This window comes from Acinonyx jubatus, chromosome C1, assembly GCF_027475565.1.
Source record: "Acinonyx jubatus isolate Ajub_Pintada_27869175 chromosome C1, VMU_Ajub_asm_v1.0, whole genome shotgun sequence".
In the NCBI taxonomy this organism is placed as follows: Eukaryota; Metazoa; Chordata; class Mammalia; order Carnivora; family Felidae; genus Acinonyx; species Acinonyx jubatus.
The window spans coordinates 146,637,780-146,655,988 of record NC_069381.1 but is presented as its reverse complement, the minus strand read 5'-3'; the positions used below and the strand labels follow the sequence as shown (position 1 = coordinate 146,655,988).

At 35.6% G+C, this 18,209-nt stretch overlaps 1 protein-coding gene across 3 annotated transcripts in view; it reads left to right on the top strand.

Annotated features, from left to right (window-relative positions):
- Positions 1–18,209, top strand: part of BAZ2B (bromodomain adjacent to zinc finger domain 2B) — a 317,724-nt gene that overhangs the window by 76,700 nt on the left and 222,815 nt on the right. For 2 of the 3 annotated variants that reach the window (XM_027055668.2, XM_053215127.1), the window contains one exon: positions 7,609–7,651. The exons of the other annotated variant lie outside the window; for it this stretch is intronic. The gene's annotated coding sequence lies outside the window, so the exon portion shown is untranslated. The remainder of the gene's footprint in view (positions 1–7,608; positions 7,652–18,209) is intronic. 3 annotated transcript variants of the gene reach the window in all.

Below are 18,209 nucleotides of genomic sequence, written 5' to 3'. Positions count from 1 at the left end.
TTTTTTTTAACTTGTTACATTGCTAACTGCCTCACCAGTCTTCATAGTCTGAATTGGATATTTGAAGGTTTGGATGGGAATAGTTTCATTTCAGTCTTTTAGCTATGGAACATGAAACCCTTAAAAAAAAAAGCTGTGAACTTAGGTGCTTGTCTTAATTATTGGCTTGTTCAAGTGAAATGTTTCTATTTTGCTTTTTTTAAAGGCAATCTTGTAAGTGGCAAATTTTCGATTGGCATTTGTTGAGAGGACTAAGATGCACTCTGATTTTGATAAAAAGTAAAATCTCCCCGGGGCGCCTGGGTGTCTCAGTCGGTTGGGCGTCTGACTTCAGCTCAAGTCATGATCTCACAGTCCCTGAGTTTGAGCCCTGCGTTGGGTTCTGTGCCGACAGCTCAGAGCCTGGAGCCTGCTTCAGATTCTGTGTCTCCCTCTCTCTCTGCCCCTCCCCTGCTCATGCTCTGTCACTCTGTCTCAAAAAATAAATAAAAAACATTAAAAAAAAGTAAAATTTCCCCATAATTATATTCAGATAACATGTTTTAGTTTAGTTAATAGTAATTCCTAAAAGCTTTGTCTCTTTGTGTTGCTACAATTTGAGTTGAATTTCCTAAAGAATTTAGAGATATAAAAGTACAGCCAAAACAGCATATAATTTTTCTCAAATGAAGCTCTTCTTTATGTTACTTCCCCCAAGTGATTAGTTCATTTTTGGATATTGTGTATATATCAACCTCAAGAATGTTTCAATACCGACTAGCAGTCTACCACTTTCTTCCTCTGCTGGGTGACCATTTATGGCTCTAAAGCAGAAACCTATGAACCAGTGAGTAAAGATTTTGAGAAGTGCTAATTAGTGTTGAAAGAGTGGGGTGGTAAAGTTGGGGAAACCATGCAGCTTACATATACTTACATTTTTAAAAGATTTCACCAAGTCTAACAGCCGGTTGTGCTTCATTTGCCTGGTTTTTATTATCAACAGAATTACGAAGTTACCATCTGAGCTGTAGGGAAACTTCATGTAATCGGGCTTATGTTAGTTGTTTAAAAATTTTGTGAGTTGACTGAATTAAAACTTTTCTAGAGAAGTTTCAATCATACATAACAATAAGGACAAACATTTCAAATAAAGTAATTCGTTTTGAGGGGGTGATAGGGTTTTGTGTGTGTGTGTGTGTGTGTGTGTGTGTGTTTTGCAGTAAGGAAGGTGAAATTATTGATACATTTTAGTAACTTATGGAAATGTAAATTTGTTTTATAAGAAATGTGAAATCATTGACCATACAAGAAGTGCTTTTTAAATGACCTTTGTTTTATTTGGTTTTATCTCAAGTAGTAGTACTGACAATGAGTTGTTTAATTGAAGAGAGTAGTGACTTGGAGAGGGTGACGAAAAGTTAGAATCCTGGTAATTTATTTTTAAGGCTTTAAAAGATTACATATGCTTTTTTGTTTTTGCTTTTGGTTTTGTTTAGCATTTAAGAAAGCTCTCTTAAGGAAAATCTCACTTCGGCTCTACGTTGTATATGACAAAGTGAGAGGTTTTAAACTGAAAAACTGTAATTTGCTTTATTCCTAGCCTTCATCACTTTCTAACTTTCTGAGTTTCTCTGGTGTAGATAGGGGCCTTCTGGTTCTTTCTAACAGCAGGGATTGAAATAATCAACAGCAGGTATTGAATTAGAGGTCTACTTAACCTACCAGAAAGCCTGATGAGATCTCCAAAGCCAAACAGTGCCAGCATATAGGACCTAGGCATTAATAATCTTGCTTGTATTGATCAAAAAATTATAAACATTCGGGGCATCTGGGTGGCTCAGTCGGTTAAGCATCTGACTTTGGATCAGGTCATGATTAACGCGGTTCATGAGTTTGAGCCCTGCATCAGGCTTTGTGTTGACAGCTCAGAACCTGGAGACTGCTTGGATTTCTGTGTCTCCCTCTCTCTCTGCTCCTCCCCCACTCATGCTCTGTCTCTCTTCCAAACTAATTAAAAGAATTACAAGTCAAAATAAAAACTGATGACTTTGAATTGGTGAACCTGTAGGACTCTTTCTTTCAGTTCTGTAAGTTGTGTGAACACTTTATTTCAGGGAGTCTGTCAGTTGTCAGTTTTAAGGATAGGAAGTTCCATCATTTTTACTAATTCCAGTGTATTTTAGCATGCATTAATGTGCAGTTGCAGAATAATTACAGCTACTGCCTTCATATTCTCTGTGAACAGCAAGGAAAGAAGCACATCAGGTATTTTACTGCATGCCCTGCTTAGACGCAGTTGAAACCGAGGACAGGAGGCATTCAGTGAGTACGATGCACCAAAAATACTGCTTGGGATTGGAATCCATATTTATTCACGCTGCCTGTTTTCCTTTCTTTTTCTACCTTGGATTTAGAAATCAGGAAAACAACTTTTAGCCCGGATACCAGTGTTCGTACAGATCAGGAAATTATTTCTATCACTTTATTTGCATGTAAAGTAAACGTAAATATCTAAATTGATCAGTGCCTATCCAACTTGAGAAAGCTGCTTAACGAAGTTTATATTAATGTTATATAATGTCTATTTTTTTAACTTTATTTTTTAATTTATTTTGAGAGAGACAGAGACAGGGTGGGCAGAGAGAGGGGGAGAGAGAGAATTCCAAGTAGGCTCCAAACTGTCAGCATAGAGCCTGATGAGGGGCTTGAACTCATGAACTGTGAGATCATGACCTGAGCCGAAACAAAGAGTCAAATGCTTAGTCGACTGAGCCACCCAGGTACCCCTAATGTCTTCTATTTCTATACTCACTTTAGACTAGATAGCAGGCTTTTTTCATATACATTATATTACATGCTCAGTAAAAACTTTTTTTAAAAGTATGTTTATTTATTTTTGAGAGAGAGAGAGAGAGAGAGTGAGTATTTGAGTTGGGGAAGGGCAAGAGAGAGGAAGAGAGAGTATCCCAAGCAGGCTCTACATTGTCAGCTCAGAGCCCAATGCAGGGCTCGAACTCACAAACTGAGATTGTGACCTAAGCCAAAATCAAGAGTTGGACTCTTAACTAACTGAGCCACTCAGGTGCCCCTACATGCTTAGTTAAAACTTTTGTCTTGCTATTAAGGCTTGCTCATTGTTTTTCTTAAAATAATAAACGAAAACAGTTGATAGCAAAAGAGGTTTGTAAGGATCGAGACTATCAAAGTTGTTAATAAAATAAATTTCTTTTTTTCCCTATCTTCTGTTGAGGTTTTAGTTATAATAGTACATGTTCTACCCAGCTGAACAAAGTAAAGTAAATTGAAACTTTTAAATAGCAGGCAATATCAGTGCAATCTGAAAATGTTTAGAATACAGTTCTCCAAAACCCAAGACTGTTTCCTTGTATAAGCCCTATGATACATTAAGGATGGTAAAATAAATCTTTCTTTTTTCCCCCCACCAAACATAAACTTGAAAGTTACTCAAAGATAAAATAGTTCCCCTCCAAATTTGGAGCAATTTTTCTGAAATGAACATACCCTATACAACACAGTTGAGGGTTTTTTTTTTCCATTTCTTTTTATTTTTTTAAATTTTTTTATGTGTATTTATTTTTGAGAGAGAGGGAGAGACAGAGCGTGAGCAGGGGAGGGGCAGAGAGAGAGGGAGACACAGAACCTGAAGCAGACTCCAGGCTCTGAGCTGTCAGCACAGAGCCCGAACTTATGAACCATGAGATCATGACCTGAGCCGAAGTCAGAAGCTCATCCGACTGAGCCACCCAGGCTCCCCTTTTTCCATTTCTAAAAACTAGAGAAAAACATTTTCAAATATTTAGAAGAATCACTTACAGTTCAGTCTTGATATGGTGCTCTAATATGGTAGCCGCTATCTACCAGTGGTTATTTAAATCTAAATTAAAAATAATTAAAATTAATTAAAATTTAAAAGTCAGTTGCTTAGTCATAGTAACAATATTACAAGTGCTCAATAGTCACATTTGGCTGTGGCTAGGTATTGGACAGCACAGATACTGAACATTCCCATCATTGCAGAAAGTTCCATTGCACAGCACTGGATAAAGTATTCCATTGGTGGTGATGACATTTTTACCAGTTTCCTCAGTAGTTTCCTGGTATTTACAAGTATTTTGTCCTTACCTTCTAAAAAAAGGTATTATTATCAAAGCCTGTGGATTTTTTTTTTTTTTTACTTATCAAATAATTTCCCTAATTAAAAAAATAATGGTCAGGATTTGAAACAGCTAGATGATGGTAGAAACATGTTTAGATTTTTAAAAAAGTTTTTGGTAAACCTTAAAAATACATGCCAAAAGGTGTGTAGTTGTGAATCTTTAGAAAGAGAATGATAGAAGCAGGCTTTCCATGTGTGCAGTCTAAGACTGCCAAAACTGAAATGGCCTACAAGTAGCATATGACTTGTGAGATTATTTTTCTTCTCTTGTTTTTTCTTTTTCTTTCCTTTTCTTTTATTTTTTTTCTTTTTTTTTTCTTTTTTTTTTTTTTGAGAGAGAGCGCATGTGTGCACACAGGGGAGGGTCAGAGGAAGAAGGGAAGATGTGGGGCTCAGTCTCACAACCCTGAGATCATTACCTGAGCTGAAATCGAGAGTCAGATGCTGAACCAAGTGAGCCACTCAGGCTCCCCATGTGAAATTATTTTTCTTACGTAAATTTTAGAAATAATATTTTAGGGGCACCTGGGGGGCTCAGTCTGTTAAGCGTCCGACTTCAGCTCAGGTCATGATCTCACAGTCTGTGAGTTCGAGCCCCGCGTTGGGTCCTGTGCTGGCAATTCGGAGCCTGGAGCCTGCTTTGGATTCTGTGTCTCCCTCTCTCTCTCCCCCTCCCCCACTCATGCTCTGTCTCTCTCACTCTCAAAAATGAATAAATGTTAAAAAAAAAAGAAATATTTTTTATTGTATAACCACACCTTGAAAAGAGCATAGAACACAGCAAAAACATTAAATATTTAATGACTATTGTTTAAGTGAATTTTAGAGTTAAGCAGCATATATTCCTGTCTTCAGTTTGAGTGAAGGGAGAAAAAGTAGGTATTGTATCCATTTATTCCTTTGAATCTTTTCAATACACTGGGTGGGGATAGGAATCCTTACTTTGTGTATGTTGAGACTTTTGTGGTGCTGTCAGGTGAAGGTTAAGACTTGAGTGTGTTAAAATCAATTATATAAAGAAAGACTGTGTTTTGGGGCAGAAGAAGAGGAAAAATGAAGACAGTTATATGCTAATTACTTGAAAAATGTTTATATAATTGTATATCTAGACTTATCCCACAGTTTAACACTGGCAGGTTTTTTCTGGGGGTAAATTTGGTTGAGATTTTCAATGCATATTTACTGGAATGGTGATTTGTGGAGAAAAAGCACATAACCAATATATTAGTTGACTTATGTTTTCATAAAATTTAATATTACTTTTTATATATGAATATGCATTGAATATATTTCCTAGTTTCAAGATGATTTAATTTTTTTTTTTTTATTTTTCAACGTTTATTTATTTTTGGGACAGAGAGAGACAGAGCATGAACGGGGGAGGGGCAGAGAGAGAGGGAGACACAGAATCGGAAACAGGCTCCAGGCTCTGAGCCATCAGCCCAGAGCCTGACGCGGGGCTCGAACTCACGGAACGCGAGATCGTGACCAGGCTGAAGTCGGATGCTTAACCGACTACGCCACCCAGGCGCCCCCCAAGATGATTTTAAAGAACTACCTTTCCTTGTAAAAGCCACTTAGGGTTTTTATGAGAAGCTTTAAGGTTTGTCTGATTTTAATCTGGTGTTATTTTAATTTCATGTACTTTTTTTTTTGCATTTGCAAGTACCCAGTAAAACATATATATTTTTTAAGACAATTTTTTTAATGTTTATTTATTTTTGAGAGAGAGAGAGATAGAGATAGAGTACAAGTTGGGGAGGGACAGAAAGAGAGGGGGGACACAGAATTCAAAGTAGGCTCTAGTTCTGAGCTGTTAGCTCAGAGCCTGATGTGGAGCTTGAACCCACAAACCATGAGATTATGACCTGAGCTGAGGTTGGATGGTCAACAGACTGAGCCACCCAGGCGCCCTCACTAGTTCTTTATAGATAGTCTTAATTACCTTGTATTTTTCCCCCCAAGAAATAAAAAATAAAATGGAACATTTATCTTTTATTCAATCACAAATATTGTTTGAATGTAACTTTAAAAAAACTTTAATACCTTTTTGAATTACAGAGTTTTATAGAAAGTATAATTGCTTCTTTCATAAGACTTTTTGTGTTGACACATTTTCATCACAAGACTGGCTTGTTTTTGGTTTTGTTTGTTTGTTTAAAGTGGGGCTTGGACTCAGGACCCTGAGATTAAGAGTCACTTGCTCTACTGACTGAGCCAGCCAGGCTCCCCATAAGACTGCTTTTTATATTGATTTAAGTTGAGAGCATAATGCTAGGAAGTAGCTCCTTGAAGGCAGGTCTTTGGATACAGAGGGTAATGTGTTTGTTGGCAGAATGGAATGGATGAAAGGTGTGAGATAAAAAAGGAACCAAGGGAAACTCAGTTCTGTGTGCTTGGACAAATCATGTATACTGTCTACCATCTATTTTCCATGAGTGTATAATAAAAAATATCTCTTTCCCACTACTTTGAAGGAATTGTTATGAGGATCTGATGAAATATTATATGAAGGCCCGTTACGAATATTAGAACACCATAACATTGTGTTATTTTTTAACATGAAACATTTAAAAGCTTGCCTGGGGCACCTGGGTGTCTCTGTCAATTAAGCGTCCAACTTTGGCTCAGGTCATGATGTCACATTTTGTGAGTTCAAGCCCCGTGTCAGGCTCTGTGCTGACAGCTCAGAGCCTGGAGCCTGGTTTGGATGCTGTGTCTCCTTCTCTCTCTGCCCCTCCCCTGCTCTTTCTCTCTCTCTGTCTCTCTCAAAAATAAATAAACATTAAAAAAAACTAAAAGCTTACCTGAAACCATGCCTTACTAACTGAGAAATTTCTAAAAGCTTTGATTTTACAGAGATAAGAACTCTAAGCTATCTACAGTTCAGGAAATAGTTTCACTTGTAACTTCCTTGGGATTTATAGTGTATAGTTCTTTCCCAATGATATTTTCAGTCTTTACTAGTTTTGTCACTCTTCATAAGGATGAGCATAAAGCTCTTTCTCCTATTAATTGATAATAAATTGATCACATTCTAGCCATAAAATGAACTGCTAATCTGATCATAGAGAAAAAGTTATCTCTAAACAGTACCACTCTTTTGCTTGTAGTATATTTAACACACTGTGATTCTCTTCTTAGTAAATATTTGAAAACAAATAAAACTAATATGTTACAATATGTTACATTATGGTAACCCTGGGGTGTTGCTGATTATAAACAGAACATAATTTACCATGCTATAATAAATAATGACCTATAAAAAAACCGCAAGTGCTTCATGCTTTATTTGTGCCATGCCAATTGTACTTTCCCTGACAACTTTAGATTAATTTAAATATGACTTATGGCATCAAGGAAGACAAAAATACTAAACTAACATTTTAGTTTCTGAAATTACTTACTCAAATATGATTCAGCTGAATGCCATTTCTGTTTTCCTATTGCAGATTTCTCAACAGTGATGTCACAAGATTGACCACATTGATCACAGTAAGAGTAAAACAATAATTAAGCTTTTAAGGATGTTTTGTTTTCTCCAGAATAACACTTGAGTTGGAAATTATTTATAATTTTAAATTATTATTCTTTCATTCAACAGTCAATTGAATGTTTACATTTTCAATGAACCACATCTCATGCTTGTAGTTATTTAAATACTTTTAAAATATTGCTTTAAATGATTTTAAAACATTTAAAATAAAAACTACTTTTAATTTATACCTGAAATTATGTACCTAATTATATTAATGTATTTCAATGTGAATCATAATCTGAACATCATCTTTTAACATTTTTTTTTACTAAAAAATAGCAGAACATTTAAGGTGACTCCACATTAGGAAAAAAATTACAAAAATAAAGTTACTTGAGACTGTAATCACAAGACTGTGAAAACAGCCTTGAAAGGATTCTTAGTCTTGCTTAAATTTTTCATTGATATTTGAATGATTTATAGAGAGTCTTCCATATATGGAGAGTTGTTGAAAACAGATCTCATAAGTAACTGACACTTTCCTCTTTAATTTTAAACTGTTAATTTCTACTGTATATAAGGAAATATGTTTCTTAATGAAAAAACTTTATCCAAGGCCATGATCCACATTATTGTAAAATTCTAAATAGTAAAATCTGAATTACAGTAATGAGATTTTATAGTGTTTTTGAAAAATTCTTTTAAATGACAGAGAAATAAATTTAGAGTAAATCATTTATACAGTCTGCTTCTTTAATCCTGTTCTAATTGTTCACTAATTATAGAAGCAATAATTATCAGAAATGTAAATTCATGTGTAATCTTTGTGTTTATGTTTTAGCACTTATTTTGAAAACTGGTTTATTTTTTAAGGTTAACATTTTTCAGAGGCCAGGGAGAATTTTATTGTATTTTTAAAGACTTTATCATCATCGAGTATACAGATGTTCAGATGTTTATGGAATGTTCATTTATTTTCCTAGGGGATCAAGTTAGCTATCTCTGATTTGTAGCTCTTTCCTTGTTTGTTTTTTCTTAATCAGTACTTTATTATCCTAACTGAATAGTTTACAACAAGATATTAACATATTTCTGTAGTAACCTTCTGTTTATATCTAGTACTTTACAATCAAGGAGATTAACATTAGAATCAGATGAAAAAGGTTTTCAATTTGAAAATGCTGACTTTTACTGTACATTTTTAGGGTAATATTAAGAGAGTATGTAATTGCAGCTGTTCTAAATTCAAGAATTTCAGGAAAAGAGGTACTATCCAATATTATCAAATATTAAATAAGTTAAAGACTAAGAAGTATTCATTTGAGATGTTCATAAGTGACTAATAAGAGGAACCCTTACTTTGTAATAATATCAGGACTTTGAGGCCTTCTCCAGCCCCTTGAGTCAAGAAAAGAGGGTAGATTTCAACACTGATTCAGGCTTAGGGGACTATGGACAGAGTAATTCAAGTATTGACCATGGGGGTAGAAATAAAGTGAGGCCGGGGAAGGGCTGATGTGTTCAAAGAAAATGGAGAGGGTAAGGGACTAGTCAGAAGTAGATAAGCTGATGAAATCAGATGATAAAGTAATAGCTAAAAGAATAGAATATTGTGGTTAGGGAGGGGTATATTACAGATTGTTTCAGAGTTGAAGCTGTAATGAGTTTTTATATATTATATAGTATACATCTTTTATACTTTTTTCCCCCAGAGAATTTCTGTTTTTCCCATGTTGTAATTCACAGAAATGTCCAAATCTAATCTCGCATCTTCCTGGCCATCATCAATTCCCTTGAAGCCTATACATCTCAGTTTAATCTTACTAAAACACTTCTCTCTTTCATTTCTCTACTTGAAGATGTTCAGTGACTTCCCTTTTCCTACAAGATCAACTCTAGATATTCTAACTTGGTATTTAAGCTCCCTCCTCAATTTGGCTCTAGCATATTTCCCAGCCAAATATCCTATTATTCAAGAAGAAGAATCCTACACTCTACCCTGTGTGGACTCTACTCCATGTTGAATATTCATTTTGGTTCCATACTTCCTTTTCCCCAGAATATTCCTTTTTTTTTTTTTATTTTATTTTTAAGTAATCGCTACACCCAACGTGAGGCTTAAACTCACAACCCTGAGATCAGGAGTTGCATGCTCTACCAACTGAGCCAGCCAGGTGCCCCTCCCTAGAATATTCTTTTCCTTTCAGGCTTTTAATTTTTCTGATGATTTCAAACTTCTCTTCTAATGCCCTGTCCACATGTAATCATGTGTTCGAGGCCTTCCCTAATCATCCTAATTGAAAGTGATTCTCTCTCCTTAGTAGTTTGGTAATGCTTAATTTTTTATTCCTATGTTACTGATGATATATATTCTCTTGTATTTTACATATTTTAATACATTTATTCCAGCTGTGCTCACTAAATGAGTATTCAGCAAATGTTTGCCGGTAATCAAAAATGCCTAAGAAAGAGCTAAGTTAAATCGTATCTTTAGTTTTCCTATATTAAAATAGAAATAAGTATATTAATGCATGGATATCCAAAATTGAACCACAGGAAGCAGGGTGGATGGGAAAGAATGTAGATTTTAGAACTAGAAGGAGTTCAAGTACTGATGCAACTGTATACTAGGTATGTGACCTTCAGTAAATCAGCCTACTTGTGCCTCAGTGTCTTCACCTCTAAAATCTGTTACATTTAAAAGGATTACTATGCAAAATGTAAATATAATGTTCATTAACTTTCCTCCCTCTTAACTTTATATATGTCTTCTTGACATTTAGATAAAGGTGCATAAAATCAGCTGTAAAGATCAGGGATATACCCCAAACATCCAAATTTATCTTACATATTGTGGTCCTTTTTTTATTTTCTTTTTAACTTTTTAAAGCTTATTTATTTATTTTGAGAGAGACAGAGAGAGTGCGAGCAGGGGAGGGGCAGAGAGAGAGGGAAAGAGAGAGAATCCCAAACAGGCTTGGCACTGCCATTGCAGAGCCCGATATAGGGCTCGAACCCACGAAACCATGAGATCATGACCTGAGCCGAAACCCAAGAGTCAGATGCTCAACTGACTGAGCCACCCAGGTGCCCCAATATGGTGGTCCTTTTTATCTGTAAGTAAAAAAAAAGTTTTTTAAATATTTATTTTGAGAGAGAGAGAGAGAGCACACACAGGGGAGGGGCAGAGAGAGAGGGAGGCAGAGAATCCCAAGCAGGCTGTGCACTGTCCGAGCAGAGCCTGATGCAGGGCTCAAACTCATGAACCGTGAGATAATGACCTGAGCCAAAATCAAGAGCCCAAGGTGTAACCAACTGAGCCACCCAGGAGCTCCTTGTCTATAAATTTCAATAAATGAATTTCTACTTTCTATGTTATATATATTTATAACTTAATTGACATATAAATTCCTGGGAGGAGGTTGATTAGATGTTTTGATATGATGTGGTTTTATTTAGGGAAAGAGAGTCAGACCTTACAGGATACCAACATCTTAAAAGGCCAGAATGGATTTGAGAATGGTTCAGATTGTGCTACATTCCCCTTATACACAGTTGAGAAAACCAGGGTTCACAGAATTTGAAGGGAGATAATATACGAAATGGTAAAGAACATGAACTGAGGTCAGAAAAACCTTTGTTTAAGTTTGCGCTCTGATACTTATATAGCTGTTGTGATCTCGAGACAATTACACACTCTTAAGATCTAGTTTTTTCCTCTCTAAAGCAGAGATAATATTTATATCTCTAGGACTGTTGTGAATATTAAGTGACATAATGCTTAGGAAGCATAGCACAGAGGCTGATACGTATTAGATTCTTTTGACCCCTCATCATAGACATCACCTGTGAAGTTACTTTACCAGAGTCACCTAGTGTGACAGCTTGGCCTAAACCTGCTTTTGCTTTCTTCCACCATACTTCTTTAGTGTTCTGTTGTGTGATCGCCATTACTTGATTAAAAAATATCTGTAAGCAGCATTTATAGGAAGTAAGATAAAATAACTCATATATTTTTTTCTTCTTGTATCTTTCCAAATTCTCCCTCTTCTTTGGGAGTATTTATGCAATTTCACTTACATGCAATTTTGTTCATATGTACTTTCACTAATACAGTGGCTTTATTTTACTTTTCACTTCACATTTTACTACATATTTTAATCTGTTACAAAGCAACTTTTAAAATAATTCAAATGGCCTTTTCTGTTTTTTATTAATATTCCTGTTTTTCCCTTGGTAATTTTATTATAAATATTCCTTAAATTTTATAGAGACAAATATCTACTAATAGAAATGTTTCATTTAAAAATTAAAATTTAGAAGGAATTATTACATAATTTTTAGTGTACACACTGTTAGAAATATTGGTGGTAGATAGCAAATTTAAAATGTCAGATACCTATGACAGATAAGAGAAAATGAAATACAGCAGTGATTGTTAGTTGTTCCCTAATGTTGATTCCCCTCCCCCCTTGCACTAATGTTTTCCCCAGAATATCAATACCTGGAATAAAAATATCTCCCAATTTCCCTTGCATCTTACTCATGTGACTAAGTCTTGGCTAGAGATAAGTAAACAGCAGTAATGTGTGCAACTTGCAAAAAATAGTCTTAAAGGAAGAGGTACATTCCCTCTTTTTCCCCCCTGTCCTCCTTGCTGGCTAAAATGTGGACATGATAATTGGAAGTGAGTGGAAACTACAAACTAAGAATAGGCAAAGCAAGGACGCCTGGTTGGCTCAGTCAGTTAAGTGTCCTACACTTGCTTTTGGCTCAAGTCATGATCTGACAGTTCGTGGGATTGAGCTCTGCGTCGGGCTCCGCACGGACAGTGTGGAACCTACTTGGGATGCTCTCTCTCTCCCTCTTCCTGCCCCTTCCCCAATCTCTCTCTCTCTCTCTCTCTCTCAAAATAAATAACAAAAAAAAGAAACAAACAAACAAAGAATGGGCAAAGCAATAAGATAGAAAGTTTCTAATATGTTCAGTTGTCATTGTGTCTACACTAGCCTGTCTCCATCTGGGCTTCCTTGACATGACAGAGATATCCTTTTTTTTGTAAGCCACTGGTTTTGGATTTTCTGTCAGACATGGCCAAAACTAATCCTGACACACCAAAATAATTTGACAAAGTTTATGCCGTTTTTAAATGTCTTTGATTTGTTAATATTTTATTTATTTTTATTGAATTCTGCTGCCTTGTTAAAAAAATTTTTAATGTTTATTTATTTTTGAGAGAGAGAGATAGAGAAACATAAAGTGTTAGTGGGGGAGGGGCAGAGAGAGGGAGACCCAGAATCTGAAGCATGCTCCAGGCTCCAAGCTGTCAGCACAGAGTGGGTCGTGGGGCTTGAACCCACGAACCGTGTGATCATGACCTGAGCCAAAGTCAGACGTTTAACCGACTGAGCCACCCAAGCACCCCATTTTTGATAGCTTGATAGAAAATGGAATTATTCACTGTGTCTAGGAGACTAAAGAAACCTTTACAGAGAAGAAGATGACATAGGGCTAGCTGTTTGAAGTATGAATTAGAAGAAAACACTAATTCCAAAAGATATATGCACCTGTGTTTAATGGGGCATTATTTACAATAGCCAAGATACAGAAGCACCCTAAGTGTCTATCAGTAGGTGAACGGTAGAGAAAATTGTGGCATATGTGTGTGCATGCATGTGTACACACACACACACACACACCACACTCCACTGGACTACTATGCACCCATAAAAAGGATGAGATTGTGCCATTTGTGACAACATGGATAGACCTAGAGGGTATTATGCTAAGGCTGAGAAAGACAAGTACCATATGTTTGCACTTATATGTAGAAAATACTCTCGAAACAAAACAAAACAAATGAAAAAACAAAAAGTAGATCAGACCTATAAATACAGAGAACAAACTGGTGGTTGCAGGTAGGGGGTTGGGGGGGGGAATGAGCAAATGAGGGAAGCGTAGTGGGAGACATGGTTTTCAATCATGGAATGACTAAATCACAGGAATAAGAGGCACAGTTTAGGAGTATAGCCAGTGATGTTATAACAGTGTCGTATGGTGACAGGTGGTAGCTACACTTTGGTGCATAATGTATACACTTGTTGAATCGTAATGTTGTACACCTGAAACTAATGTAATATTTTGTGTCAACTAAACTCAAAATAAAAAAGTTTTTTTTAAGGAAGAGAATCCAGAAAGAGGAAATATGCATATATATTTGGAAAGGGCATATGTTCAGGGACACGCAAATATTTGGGTCCAATACTGTTGAAATGTAAAATTTGAGGAAGTAAATGAGCCTCAAGTTTAGATCTTGTAGGAATTTACTTACCAAGATGTTTGGTAAATGCTAGGTATCTAACAAAGATTTCTTTTAATATTAATCATTTTAATATTATACATGGTTTTTCCAGGAAATATTTTAAGATGTTTTAAGTAATCTCTACACCCAACATGGGGCTCAAACTCACAACCCCAAGATCAAGAGTTTTATGCTCTACTGATTGAGTCAGCCAGGTACCCCTCCATTAAATATTTTAAAGATAAATATATTTTATGTAAGTGTTGAAGAAGGAAGACCAAAACTAATATTTCTTTATTCACTGCTTTTTAAGATAGCAAGTGCTTTCTATTTGAGCCTTTAACAATTTTAGAAGACCTGTTATTATGTTTTACAGATAACTAAACTATGACTCAGAAAGGGCAAGAGTCTTTCCCAGTGTGATTTATTAGTTAAGTCATTGTTTGCAAAGTACAGAAATCAACCATTTCTAGAGCAAGTCTGGTATGTATTAAGTGACTTTTATTTTTCTACTTTTTTAATACCAAAAGTAGATGTATGTTTGGATAAAAGACTCCTCCCCCAAGATGCATCTCCTGCAAACCTGTACCATTATACCATTAATGGAGCTAAAAGCATGCATGATGTTCCCCGTGTGAGTGACTGCAGGTATAAATGACACCATGCTGCAGAGACCCAACTCAGCTTCTTTGAACAAGAGGAAGTGTGCAATGTTACACACTCACTTGGTTTAAAGATCAGTTCTCACCTGAAAATTCTAAATGAGCTACTGCTTAATTTGCCTAAAAAAAGAAAAAGGCAGTAACTTAACATAGTCTAGAAGTAATCATGGAAGCATGAGAGAATATAAAAGAGTTTTCTACTTTGGTTTGGTGGTTTTTTGCTATAATCAATAGTATAGAACCTAGACTAGGTGAATGTTTTCTGAATGGAAGTGACTTGAAATTTAATCTTGTTAGTACATCATTCTCTTCGCTCACACTTTCTAGAACACCAGGAAGACTTCCAAATGTTAGTCAAGGAGCAGATAAAATACAAATATAATCTTCAAAAACTTTTTAGATTTGAGAGAGGACTGTTGTTATAGACTTGATTATGGAATTATCAAATTTGATTCTTATTATTTTTCTATACATATACAAATAAAAAACTGTAGAAAAGATTTTGATAAAAATGGAAAATTCTTATTGTATATAGCATCAAAAAGGCACCTAGTTAGCATGTCAGGGATGTTAAGAAAACTGTTTAACTCATACAGATATTCCTGATACTGTCCTTATATGAATGCATTTTTGAAACGCATTTTAAATGCATCAATAGGTGTATTTCCATCATAACATAAAGTAGTACAAGTAGTACTGCGTGCAAAGTATGCCATCTATTTTGTGAATAGCACATCTAATATTTATAATTTTATTCTCTGATTTGCTTTCCTCTCAGGAAAAACCACTCAACTTTTGTTCATACCACTCATGGCTTTTGTCTCTTTATTGTCCTGATTACTGAATATTTCTGGGTGTCTTTTTTCTTCTTCACTCTAGTTGTTTCATAGTTTTAGTGTCAAACCTACAGAAAGGACATTTGAGAAAACTTACACATTTGGCACTGATCTCAAATGTCACGGTTCCCCTCAAATGTTACCTCCTCCTTAAAACCTCTGGATCCATTTGCAGTTGGAATTAATATCCCCATCGTTTCTGCCTTTCTAGTATTTGTTACTTCTGTCACAGCATTGTTCTGCAGCACTACCTTGGACCTGAGTATGTAGATATATTTTCTGTGGAGAGAGAGAGAGTTTGCTACAATAATTTACAAATGTTAATATAAAAGAAATTAACACAAGCATTTTTTTTTAATCACCTGGGATGCTTACCTTATAACCAATTACTACCAGTACTTTCAGGGCTAGGACTGTCTTTAATTATGTCAGTCTAATGAGAAAAGAACAAAAATATATTTGACATGTGCAAGTGGTTTGTTTGTATCAAGTGAAGGCCAGATGACATCAGAGGGAACTAAATTAAAGCTTTGTAGCAGTTTGAGTAGAAAGAAATGGTGGGAATATTAAATCATTCAGGGAACACTAGATTATAAGATAGGCATGCCAAACTCAAATGTAACTAGAAAATAATGGGGAAGCAGCAGTCAGTACCATATTCCATCATGTTGAGTACAATGATTTTATTTTAGAAAAGACATCATTATGATAACAGTTAGTTTTATAGTTCTTATGGGCACACTTTGTAAATTTGTTTTGCTACTATGTTGAATTAGATCTAGTAGCAAGAAGAGTTTATGCTTATTCATAGTTTTTGTTTTCTCTGTGTTTCAGTAATACAAGATTTAGTTAATTTCAGTCTACCCATGTGTTCAGAAAGCATTTTTTCTCCCTTTGTAAGGGTCTATACATAACTTAGGCTTCAAAAACATTCTTATAAAGCTCTTACCTGCCTTATGAGTTGTGTGTTTGGCTATTTCACCTGTTAGACTGTAAAGTCCTTACCATCTGGTAAAGGCATCGATTTTTATTCATTCTTGCAGTTCCCTTAGAGTCTGTTAGAATGCTTTGCTTCCAGTAGTGGCACAGCAAAAATGTATTCAGTAAACTGTCCTATGCTAGTGTGTCTCTTAATGTGATCATTTCAGATTGAACTGGAATGGATAAATATATAGAAAACATATGGAGACCATGCACTTTGACAATTTGAAAGTCATACAAGTTAGTAAATTCTTCTTTTTAAATTAAATATCCCCTAGGATTTTGATCGCTTACCATGTTGCATGAATTACTTTGATTTGACAAAGGATCTCTAGGGTAGTAGGGGGAGAATGAAAGATTACATGGCAGGTTAGAACTGAATGTGAAGATGTAACCAGCATGCTTCAGGGAATAAGATGATGCATCATTGCAAAAATGTAGTTTTATGTAGTTAGGGCAGCTCGAGAACATTGGTTTCCCAAGGAAGAGGAGACACAGGAGAATGGAATGGAAAGGGATATGGGAAAGCCTTAAAGATGCCATCTTGCACTTTTGGGGTACTTCCTGAAGCCACAGTACCTAGGCAGTGTTCTCTTTAGCTTAGGTGGAATTAAAACTGGCATAAATTTTAAATCCTCTAGGGTAGTATAGTAAGTACATTTTCTACCTTTCTAATTCTCTTATAGTAGATTTTTGCCTCATGTTGCCACAACATAGAATTTAGTCATCTTACTAACATCTTAAGCATCTTCCCATTTTCTACTTAAATTGAATTACCTATTCCTAAATTTTAGAGCCATTCAAAGTTAGCTTTGTTCTGTCTATGGAACTTTCCAACACACAGATTGTTTTCTATTCAGAACATTCTTATGACCAGAACATACAGTGATGATTTTTTCTGTGTGCCTTTTTCCATACATCATTTCCTTTGCTTGAAGTGTTGTTACCTCTCTTTATCCAATGCCAATTCATTCCAGGAGTGGTCTTCTAGTCTTTTATGACAACTCTGACCTTCACTGAGCTCCCTTTCCTCTCAACATTTTATCTTTATTTCCTGCCCACAGACTTCTCTTTTAAATTTTAGAACCCTGCTTCCAGTTCCTTGCTATCCCACAGGCACTAAATTTAACACTTCTAAACTTGAACACATTCTCTTCCAATTTCCCCAAAACCTTTTCCTTTTTATATACTCCCTGTATTGGTCAGTGACATCAACATCCACTCAGCCACCCAAGCCAGAAATATTAGTTATTCTTAACTACTTCTTCAAAAATTCCTTAAAAAAATTTTTTTTAATCTTTGTTTATTTTTGAGAGACCAAACATGAGCGGGGGTGGGGGGCAGAGAGAGAGGGAGACACAGAATGTGAAGCAGGCTCCAGGTTCTGAGCTGTCAGCACAGAGCCTGACATGGGGCTCAAACTCATGAAACATGGGATCATGACCTGAGCCAAACTTGAACATTTAACCAACTGAGCCACCCAGACACCCCTTTCTTCAAAAATTCTTATCTTGTTTAATATCAAATCCTATTGATTGTCTACAGGCAGTATGATAATAAAAGCCAATGTTTATGGAGTGTTTGCTGTGTTCCAGGTACTAATTTAAGAATTTGATATGTAATAACTCATTCAGTCTTCCTAACGACTTTATTTATTATTCCTATTTTATGTAAGAAAGACATCTATTAGCTAACAAAAGTACACACCACCACCATGAAGCTGTCCATCCAATTTAAAACAATAGAAAAAAACATTGAATATGATTAAGAAATAGTAAGGGCCACATGACATATT